This window comes from Gavialis gangeticus, unplaced genomic scaffold (assembly GCF_001723915.1).
Source record: "Gavialis gangeticus isolate Ggan-Ray unplaced genomic scaffold, GavGan_comp1, whole genome shotgun sequence".
NCBI classification, from domain to species: Eukaryota; Metazoa; Chordata; order Crocodylia; family Gavialidae; genus Gavialis; species Gavialis gangeticus.
The window spans coordinates 111,502,112-111,512,868 of record NW_017729022.1 but is presented as its reverse complement, the minus strand read 5'-3'; the positions used below and the strand labels follow the sequence as shown (position 1 = coordinate 111,512,868).

The 10,757-nt window shown below is 47.5% G+C and overlaps 1 protein-coding gene across 3 annotated transcripts in view; it reads left to right on the top strand.

Annotated features, from left to right (window-relative positions):
• Positions 1 to 9,459: 9,459 nt before the first annotated feature.
• The window catches only part of PTHLH (parathyroid hormone like hormone), a 15,330-nt gene continuing 14,032 nt past the window's right edge, over positions 9,460 to 10,757 (top strand). The window contains exon 1 of one of the 3 annotated variants that reach the window (XM_019515984.1): positions 9,460 to 9,633. The gene's annotated coding sequence lies outside the window, so the exon portion shown is untranslated. Of the gene's footprint in view, positions 9,634 to 10,292; positions 10,594 to 10,757 lie in introns of those variants that run through there. The other 2 variants (XM_019515982.1, XM_019515980.1) reach the window with 2 other exon arrangements.

The following is a 10,757-nucleotide window of genomic DNA, read 5'->3' as shown; positions in this document are numbered from 1 at the left end:
CCCCCCCCCCCCCCCACTTCTGTGGCAGAGGAAGAAGCAGTGAGGGAGAGGTGACCAGAACAGGCCCAGGAATTTCACAATGGTACTCTTTAGTACAGCCTTCACATTTTTTTCTAAGTGAAAGCATTTTGAAACATAATAAATAAACTGTCCTAAATACAAGCCCAGACCTGAAGTTGAGCATCCAAAACAATAATAAGATTGTCATCACTGGACTGGGACTTAAATTTATGTTGTGCAAACTGTCTTCCCCATAGGTACTGAAAAGCACTTCATCACTACTTGCTAATGAGATTCCAGTGGACTACATGGATACCACATTTATTTTCAGAATGTACTTCCATATGAAATACTTCATAAACAAGCATGATCAAAACCTTTGTTAGCAGCTTTATACATTAGTTTTCATGGTTCATGGCTCCTCAGTAGTATGATTTACTGCTATTCCTTACATCTGCAGATGCTGAAGTAAAATTTTTCCTTCTACTTTGTGTTGGCAACATGGTAGATTTCTTAGGATAAATGTATGGCAGTCTACCCACCTGCCTCACCTTTGATGTAACTTTGGAAGTAGATGCTTATAAGGCAGGAAGCTGCCTGTTTTATTGCCCGATGCCAAGGACGTAATACACAGCTCCATACCTCCCTACTGTGGCGGCAAGATGCCCCCACAGCCTTCCCATGGGGGAAACTTACCTCCTGCTGGGCAGCCAGAGCCAGAGCAGGAACCACAGCTGCGGCCAAGTGAGCCGGCGTTACACCGGCTGTTTAATCAGCTGTTCCCCGGGCAGAGAACAGCTGAGCTAATCATGGCGGCCGTTCCGGCCGCCTTGGGAAGATTTAAAAGCCCCACCAGAACCCAGTGGGCAGGAGAGGCAGAGAGGGAACACGCTGGCATAGAGCACGCCAGATGCGCTGAGGCTCTTGCAACAGAGAGGAGCAGCACAGCCGGTGCAATGCTGGCAGGCAGGGCAGGGGAGACGTTTGAGCCCCCTGTAGAAGCCTGGGGAAAAGGAGGCAACTCCACAACCCTCTCCTCCCCAGGGATCTATTTCTTTTGAGGAAAAAAAAGATAAGAGGCATAAGAGCAAAGCGCCCTACTCAGAGGCACTGAAGTAGGAACCAGCTTACACACATGTAGCTTGCCAGTCTCTAGGGCGGGAAGGCTACTCAGTGAAGCAGAAGGAGCAGCCTGACAAGTGCCACTTGGACATGGGGTCCCCCTCGAGGCAAGCCATGGTTGAGGCAGCGCGACCGAACCACCATTGCTGGTGCCCATCCGGTTGACGAGTGGACAGGATGTAGGGGAAGCGGAGCCCCGTGGAACATCATACCCAAACCATGAGTACTTCTATCCCTGGGGAGCCCCCCCAGGGAGATCTCCACTGAGCCCTCTCTTTATATAATAACACCAAGTCATGGCAGGCGAGTTGAGAGGAGGGGCTCCACACCAGATGGATAGTGCACCACTCAGGGAACCCCACATAAGGCACCTTCCATGACACCTACACTATGTCCCATGCCTTGCAGATGGCATCACTATATGGCTGCAGCCCCACAATGGGCCCCGTTATATTCCAGTCTGACATGTCAGACCTTGACCTAGATCTCTCCTAGTGAGGCGGCATAACCTCTGCCATCATGCAGGGCTGCAAACTCCCTAGACCCCTTTCCCTCTTGGCAGCAGTCCCCTCTGGGACCTTTGGCCTTGTAGGCCCTGGCCTCACCTCTAGACCAGTCAGAACTCTAGGCCCTTGGCTGTGGCTGTCCTATGTGGTGAATGTCCTTGCCCTTTGACTGCTCTGGTCCTGGCCCCAGCACTGACCAGCTGAGGGTTTCCTGGATAGGTTCTTGAGCATCTAACCCATGTCCTCTAATATGGGTCCACCTCAGGCCCCTCCAAATGCAGCTCGCTCAATCTCTAAGGCTGGCCTGTGGACAGTCCTTCAAACCTGCCCATTCAAACCCTACACTATGCAGCCTACTCACACATTCCCCCTCACTGGGGCCACTACATTGCCCCCTTACTGGGGCCACTAGGTCTTACTCCCCTTGGGCCTCAAGCCTCTGATGACCTGCCTGGATGCCTCAACTGTCTCCTCTACAAGGTAACTCACTAGGTCATGGGGGATGAGGCTATCATGTGCCCTGTGGCGGGTGCAGAGATCCCACCTCAGGATCACAGCTGGGTATTCGTATCCCTCCGCTGTTTCCACCACGTGAGGCGGGCCAGTAGGGGGTGCTCCTGCGTCGAGCCGCCCACCTCCCTGCGCCCGACCACCTTCCAGGCTCCGAATGCCTCCCTAGGGGCGCCTTATGTCCGGCCGACCCCTCTCCCGGAGCACACTCGCTAGTCTGGGGGTAATGTGCCGCCACCACCCCAAGAATGGACTGTCACGCAGCCGTGTCCTTGGGGTAACACAGGCCTAAAGTCCCACGGGTACTCGACCCAGTACAGGCACTTGGGGTACTTCCCCAAGTCCAGGGGCAAAAAGGTATAGTCTCCCTTAGTCCACAGACCTAAGGGGTCTCTTAGGCATAATATAGATCCACCCCTCAATAAGTCTCCCACACCAGTCAAAAAGGAGAACTTTATTGATTACAGGGGGTAGGGTAAACTAGGGTACAGGATAGAGCAATATCTAGAAATCCTAAAGAGCAAACAGTCTGGCTGTGGTAGCCTTTTGATTACGCATCTGTGATACTTCCAGCTAAATATCTAATCAGATTGAGTAGCTTACTCACAAGCATCTTCCAAAGGCAGGTGAAGTTTCCCTTTGGAGGCAGGCGGTTCCTAGCTCGTGAGTTTGGGGGGAGAGAGCCAGTTTCAGATGTTAAGGCTTCTCTGTCCCCTGCCTGGCTGCTGCGTCACCTCATGGCCGGAGAGGAGAGACCGCCTCCTTCCCCGTCCTAACTTATATAGCCCCTGTGACCTCATTCACCTGGGCCAGCGGAGGTCAGCCCCAGTTGGCTGTCAGCCAACCAATCTGAAATGCATCACCTGTTACCGGGCAGATTCCAGCTCCCCAGGTAGAAACCCCTTACCCAGGTAAGTGATGCAAGTCACGTAGGCAGAGGGAGCAGGTTTCCCCCTCCCTCAGGAATGCAGCCAGCTCCAGTTCCCTAAAGAGACAGGCTGAGGGTGTGGTCCCCTGTGTGCTGGGCCCATCCTAATTGAATGGTCACAGCACAGAGATTTAAATCACAGTGTCACAGGGCAGAGATTTTTGGGGAGAAACCAAGGTGGCTTTCTGCCACATGCCCCATACTCACTTTTCACTAGGAAGGTATCGGTGTGGCATTTCCTGGGGACCACCCCATCACAGGCAGCCCCGCCACACCATCCAACCCTAGCATGGTGTCATTTTAGGTCATTCCCTAGAACCAGGAACCTCCTCCATGCCCATAGTTCCTACCCTTGACCTCCAGGTGTTCTGGGAGCAGCAGTACTCTAGTTGGATGATGTTATTCCAGCAGCATCCCTACAGCCAGCTCATCTCTGAGGGCCTGGGTTTATACTGAGGCTGCCCAGACCCTTCCTCAAATTCAGGAGCCCTCTTGCAGTCATGTGACCACTTCGTTAAGCTGTACCACACCTGCCAGTTGCATCACAGCCTGTTCAAGCCTCTTAAAGTGGCAGGCACCAAAGGGCACATGCTGTGTGTGATCTGCCAATCAATGCAGTGTGCTTAAATTGTCAGGACAAACCAACCCTGGGTTGGTGATCTGACTAGTTTCTGGTACTGCTACTGGTCTCACACAGCTGTATGCAACACATGCAGTAAATGTCTGGTGAAAACAGCATGGAACACCTTACTGGATTCAATGCAAAGCAACCCATGCTGCTCCGCTGCCTACTGCACATTCTTTTTCCCCTTATGTATGGCTGAATGGGGACTTCCAGCAGTGAGGCTTTATAGTTAGGATACAAAGAAGACACAGTTCTGGCCTCAAAGGATATTCCAAGATGCAAAAAGGTATATAAAACAAAAAGATGGGCAGAGGAAGATGTGTGCATTGTGGTAACATGCTGGGGGGTTTGGGGAGGTTTTTTTTTACAAGAATACTTTGAGGGTTGACTTAGATGACCCTTGAGGTCCCTTCCAATTCTGTGATTCTAGAATCTTGTCCATTCACCTAAATAATAAGCTATTTAGTAGCTCAAAGTCTTTTTGGCATCCAATAGCCTGTGATCCTAAATGCTGGTCTTACTGAAAAGCCAAGGTAATTTTCAGCACCTAACAGAGATGTATTTGGCTTTCCCAAAACAAGCTGGAAAGTATGTTAATTTTCTTTTTTTGAAATATAACAGTTGAGAGAATTGTGACTAATAATGCCTAGAGCAGGACATTTCTAATCAGATCTTCTGGGTTCTACCAACATTGAATTAGTCACCTAGGGTGAATTTCACTCTTGAAGATTACTTAAGCTACATAGACATGCTTAGGCTCGGGGACAGCAGAAACAGGAGAATTTAACTGAAGACAACCTGATACAGAAATGATCTCCACGCTAGCAAAAGCCATATGGGCTGCACTAAGGGCGGGCTGGGGTTTTGCCCTAGGGAGGGACTGGAGACCTGTGTGCCAATGGTACCAAAACCAAATACGGTTGTTTCCGCACAACTGACAGAAAAAGACTGCAATGGTTACTCTCAGTCTCAGGCTGGGAGGGCAGCAGGAGCTTGGCTCTGGGTTGGAGAAGTGGAGTGGATTTCACCTTTATTTCTTGATCCAGCAAGTTGTTGAGCCTTACCCTGTCAGGCCTGCTGTTGCAGGTCAGCTCTGTAGCTAAATGTGCCCATATGTGTTATGGGTGGAGCAGGGAAAAGATTAAGAGTTGGGCCAAACTGAACTCAAAGTTATAGTAGGAACAAAAATACATTTGGAGTTATTTCAAAAGGGGAAGGAGAGCTGCTGCTTCGGAGCACACATCTGCTGTCATGTTCCAACAGGTATGGGGAAAAGCCAGGAACAATATCATTGTAACAATACTGCTACAACTTTAATTCTGGATGAAGCAGTGTGAAGGCTGGAGCGGTTTTGCTACATTTGCATTGTAGCAGATGTAATTGAGCAGATGTAATTGCTAGGACACACCAGCTGCTGCACTGTTCAGAACAACAATCCTTCTTCCCCTTTTGAAACAACTCCAGATATATGTTTGTCCATACCTTTAATCTATGGTAATTCCAAGGAGGATGTTGCCATTTGGTGCTGTATAGCCATTCACGCCCATTCTAGCCTTCACCATCACAATCATCTCAGAAGTGTGCCCAAGCCTGTCAAGGTCTTTCAGACTTTTTTTTTAAACAAGCAAAAGGTTTTGGAACATCTACAAAACACTGAAGCTGCCCTCCTAGGCGAAGCACCTAAAAAAGAATGAGGTAATAAGACCAACATGGATTCATCAAGCCACACAGATGCACCAAGAGTAAGTCATGTTGAGCTGATTTCCTTCTGTAATAAAGAGACAGACTCTGTGTAGTGAGGAGAGCAGTGGGTGTGATATACATTGACTTTAGCAAGGCCTTTGACACTGTCTCTTAGGACATTCTCATTAATGAGAATGAGGAAATACAGACTAGATGAAAGCGCTGTAAGGTTGATACATAACGGCCCCAACATGTCAGTACCCTTTCTGGACATCTGTTGTTTGAATGCCCTCCCGTGTGTCATTGTGGCTAGTGGATTCTGCTTCAGCAGCGGAACCTTCTCCCCAGCTCCCAGATGTGCCTAATTTAAAGCTGTCCTCAACAAGTCAGCTAGGATCCAGAATGACTTGGATAGACTGGACAGATGTTCTGCAACTAACCAGATTAAATTTAACAAGGACAAGTGTAATATTCTGCACTTCAGTTGAAATAATTGCAATAATAACAAAGACACAGTGGCAACCAATAATGTTCTTTTCAGCATGATGAGTTGAGGGTGCACCTTGAGACTTCAATTTAAATTCCCCTGTGACATTGTCAATGTCACCTTGATTAGCAGGCAATGTATGTTTGTGCTTTCACCAGAAGGCAGCGCAGGGTGGCACTTTAGAAACCACCTGGTTCAGAGCAGCATAAGCTTTCGTAGATAACAGCTTACTTCATCAGATGCTATGAACTGCCATGCAGAAAGCAGGAGTTCTAAATAGAAGGGAATGTAAGGGAATTTAAATAGAAAGGATGGGGTGGGGGGCATTGCAGGAAGGGAAAGGTGAGCTGAATAGGTCAATAGGGATAAAAAAAGCAATTAACATATTGAGTTATAAAAGCTAGTCTAGGTAATGGGATAAGAATCCATAGCCTCTGTTGAGACCACAATTTAACACAACATTTTCTGAGTTTTATATTTGGGAAATGATCTGTTTAGGTCATGTTTATTCATCTTTCATAAAAATAATTCTTTCCTTCCCATTTTCAGTCTCTCATCACTTATCATACAATGGAAGAGCACATTTCTATAAATCTTCTACAAAATTCAAGTTTATCCAAAATTGTAAGCTTCTCAGAATCAAAGCATTACTGATTTAGAGCAGGGGTTCCCAAAGTTTTTATGCTACGGCCTGGCAAACCGCAGCCCAGAAGTCACAGCTGACCATGGCCAGAATTTCTGTCCGGAAGACAGGTAAGGATACCCCCACCCCACCGGGCCAGAAGGTGGGCCAAACCCTGTACTGCTGTGGGCCTTGTGGAAGGATCCGTGGCCTCTCTGCCTGGCTCTGGGGGGGCCAACCATGCTGTGGACAGGCAGCCGACCTGCCACGGCCCACCACCGGGCCGCGATCTGGGGATTGAGAAACCCTTATTTAGAGCTATGTTGACTAAATGTTTTTTCTTATTGAAAAATGTTAGTTTATCAAAAATAGGTCCAAGATGGAATTGAGAGAGCCAGGCACCCCAGAAGCCAATAAATAGTGGTTAGGGGTCCAAATCAGGATGTGCAGGGACTTTAGCCTTGGTCTCCACATCTAATATAAGTGCACTGAGCTATTCTGGGGTAGGAGATACATGCTTCTCTTTCTTCTCTTGAAAAATGTTTAAAAGGATGTTTTTTGTTCCATAGTGGAAAAAAAAACAAATGTTAAAACCTCAGAATTTTTCATGAAATGGAATATTTGTTTTCCAGCCAGCCCTACTCAGTATCAATTATGTATAAGTTAAATGGGACAGCTGCATTCCTTCCCATTGTTGAGGTCTAAGTTATGTTCAGGCAAATACAAACAAACAAACAAAATTAGGTTAAGAAAATGTCAGCTTAGTAAAGACCTGGCCAAGAGCATTGGACTCTAAATGTAAACATTTTAGAAATTATTAAGGGTGATTATGAGGTGATATACTGGAAATACTTAAAGACCCTTAGCTGTTGTTAGCACTTTGATGAGAATTTGATCCATGTATATTTGTATGGCTGCTTAGAAGAGGAACCTAAAATACTTTCTTGGTTACTTGCCTAGGATTTATTATTAAATAGCAACAGTGTAGCTAGAAATGGAAAAGACCTATTAATTCTCCATCTCCACCACCCCCCTGCAAAGGACAGGCTTATAGAGCCATTAATACAGGATGTGGTGATATCTTTAAAATGGCCCATGTGTACGTTCTCCAGTGAGCAGAAATGCCTTTTGTATTCAAAACCACCAGAGAGGCACCACAGGGATGATATTAGCAGAAAATGCACCTATAGGAAGGTGGTCTGAGACTTGCTATGACAGGAGGAAAACTAAATCAAGAAGTCCTTAACCACCATGGACAGCTCACTGGGTTTAACCAGCCAGTCCAACGCATTCACAAAGCTCCATCGGAGCCACAATCTGATTTGAGTTTTATCCTCTGGAGTCTTGCCATAATCCACAGTCTACACCAACACCGAATGCCAACTGCATTCACCATGAAACTATATATAGTAGAAACAGACTTTATGAATTAATAATAACTGAGTCCTTGCCCTCAAATTTGAAAATTAGTTGTTTCAGTGTCTACTAGATTCTAGGAACCAGACAGCAGAATTTGGCAAAACTTAATTCAGTTCCACGCAACCTTTTTTTTTGTGCTTGAATGCATTAAGTGAAATACATACTGCTTAAATAAACCGGGCATCGTGTTAATAGCTAAACGGTGGGAGCTCCGACTGCATCTGAGTGAGCAAGGCGGTTCTGGTGAGCGGCTGGCTCCTTGCTTAATCATCTGAAGGGCTTCTGCACCGATCCGGTGGAGGGAAACTTCTGGGTCTTGCTGATGGCTCTGTCTTTTCCCTATACGCGATCTCCTCACCCGAGTAAAAGAAGTTAGAGCCTGCTTGAGAAACTCCTCTTACCTGGGACCCAGTTGGCATGGGGTGTGGTGGAGTCTGAGGGAAGCCAGTAAATGGGAGGAAGTGCTGTTCGCAGTTTCTGCCTCGGGAAGAGGACAACAATAGGTCTTGCAAAAGGGGGGCATGGGCATGGGCAGCGGCAGCGGCAGGGGTATGGGCATGGGCATGCCAGTAGCGTTTGCGAGCAGGGATGCACAGCTAGCGGAGCTGCCTTCAATGCAATCCGAGCGTTTACACCTTGGCTTCTTCCTCCCGGAGCCCGACTTACACGGCACCCAGCTTGCCACAACTCCTGGGGGGTGCCCACCCTTGGCAGACCCTACCCCCCAAATGCCCCCCTCCACCCGCAGCCTCCTGAAACTGTCAGGCTGCATGAACAGGTTTCGCTGATCACTCTTTTTCTCGGGGAAAAGCTTCAGCTCCTGGTCTTGTGCTGGCAGCCTGCAGGCAGCTGCTAAAAGCTCCTCTGGGGGAAGTGAGCCAGCTGCCTTGCTGGGGACAAGGGGAGAAGGGGCAGGGAGGGGCCGATCGTAACCAGAAGGTGAAGCTTGCTTGCTCCTACGCGGCACTGCTTTCACAGTCCAGCAGGGAGGCTTTTCAATGCATTTGTCTCTTCCCCTTCTCCCCGCTTCTCCTCCAGGGATGTTGTTATAACTCGATTCAAATTAGCTGAACCTGCCCTGCTTGTTTGCTTTTGTTCTCTGAGCCTGGCTGAAGTTTCCATTGCGGAGCAAGTCTGTTTGGAGTCAGCGCCTTCTCCCCACCCTAGAGGAGGGCTGTTTCTAAGTGCTAACAACAAGAAAGAAAGAAAGAAAGAAAGAAAGAAAGAAAGAAAGAAACACAGAAAGAAAGAAAGAAAGAAACACAGTCCCGTAGGAAAGTGGGTTTCCTCACCCAGCCACACAGACCACGGCCATTTTCCACATTTTTTTAAAATGTTGTCAGGATGCCAATTCTCTTAGCCAAGCTCCCAGGTCAACTTCCTACAGGAAAACTGATTTACGCCTGCTTGGTTTTTTTTGAATGGAAAAAAAAAAATCAAGGCGTAGTCAACCAGCAATCATTCAAGGGCATCTTTCCAACGTACATTGTCTTTGATAGAGGGAGGGAAGACAAAGAGAAAACATACGATTTGAATAGAGAAAAGCTTTGGCTTGCCCCGGGGGGTTGGGAAAGAAAGGTGCTTCCACAAGCTAGTTAACTTTCCGGTTGGCTTTCAAGGCTGGGATTTCTTCGCATTGGCGGGGGCCAAAAGGAAAGAATTGCTGCCCAGAGCGGCAGGACCCCGTTTTCCTTGGTAAGACCGTGACATTGCCTCTGTCTGAGACACAAGGTAAGGCTCAAGCCAGAGATGAGTGACCTTGATCTAAAGAAAACTTCCCTTTCCGCAAGCCTGGATCTTTGGCAGGGCGGGTTGACCCTGTGCTAAAACATCACTAGATCGAGATTGCTGCTGTTTTGAAGAAGCCCTGAGCCAAGTACTGATGTCCCCAGGCAGCTCGGAGGACCAAGAGCTCAGCTCCTTTCTGCTGAGATATAAACAGGGAAAGCTTTAGAGGGAGCTGGCTCAGGGGGTGGTCAGGATGCGCCCCCCCCCCCTCCGCCTTTCTTGAGCCATATGCTCGGAAATGATGGATTTCAACACAAAAATGCCAGCGAAATAACTTCCCTGAGATCATCATCCAGCATCCCTTGTGCGAGAAAGGGTCTGATGCATGGCAGGAGCTCTCTGGGTTTGCTGGAGCCCCACATGCTCACAGAGGTCACTGAGATCTGGGTCGGCTCCTGGCTCCTACGTGCTAAAAAGGTGCAGGATCCGTGAGAGCAAGATCCGAGAGAGACAAAATCCTCCCTGCCTCGAGCATCGCCCCACACTAGAGGGCTGAGTCATGTGGCACCTTAGCCTGGGGGGAGAGGTGATGGGAAGGTAACTCATGATGTCACAAGTATTCTCATTCAGAAAGGGCTATGGCAAAAGGGTTTCCCTCTATATATTCAGAGGACAGCCTTCTTTTCCCCTAGCAATAAAAAGAGGCAGCAAGGGAGAGAAAAGCACCTGCTTTCAGACACTTTCCTCCCAGATTCATTTCTTACATGCAGCTCCTCTAGGGCTGGATTGCTTTAAAAATCCTTTCCATTTTGTTTTATTTCACTTTTAAAAAAACTAGGGGGGGAAAGATAGAATATATATATTTTTGGAAGCGATTGCTAAGAAGAGCAACCTCTTTTGGCCAAGGCGATCAGTGAAAGGCACAGAAGGCTGTAACTCAACGAAAAGGTGAAGTAATAAATTGTGAGGAAACTTCAGTATTCTAGGTTTATAAAGGACTATTTATGTTTCCTGAGTCTGTAAGGGGATTTTTTTTAATTTGTGGGGGATAGGAAATGTTATATATATAACATATATAGCAAACCGTCATATATATATATATATATATATATATATATATATGATAG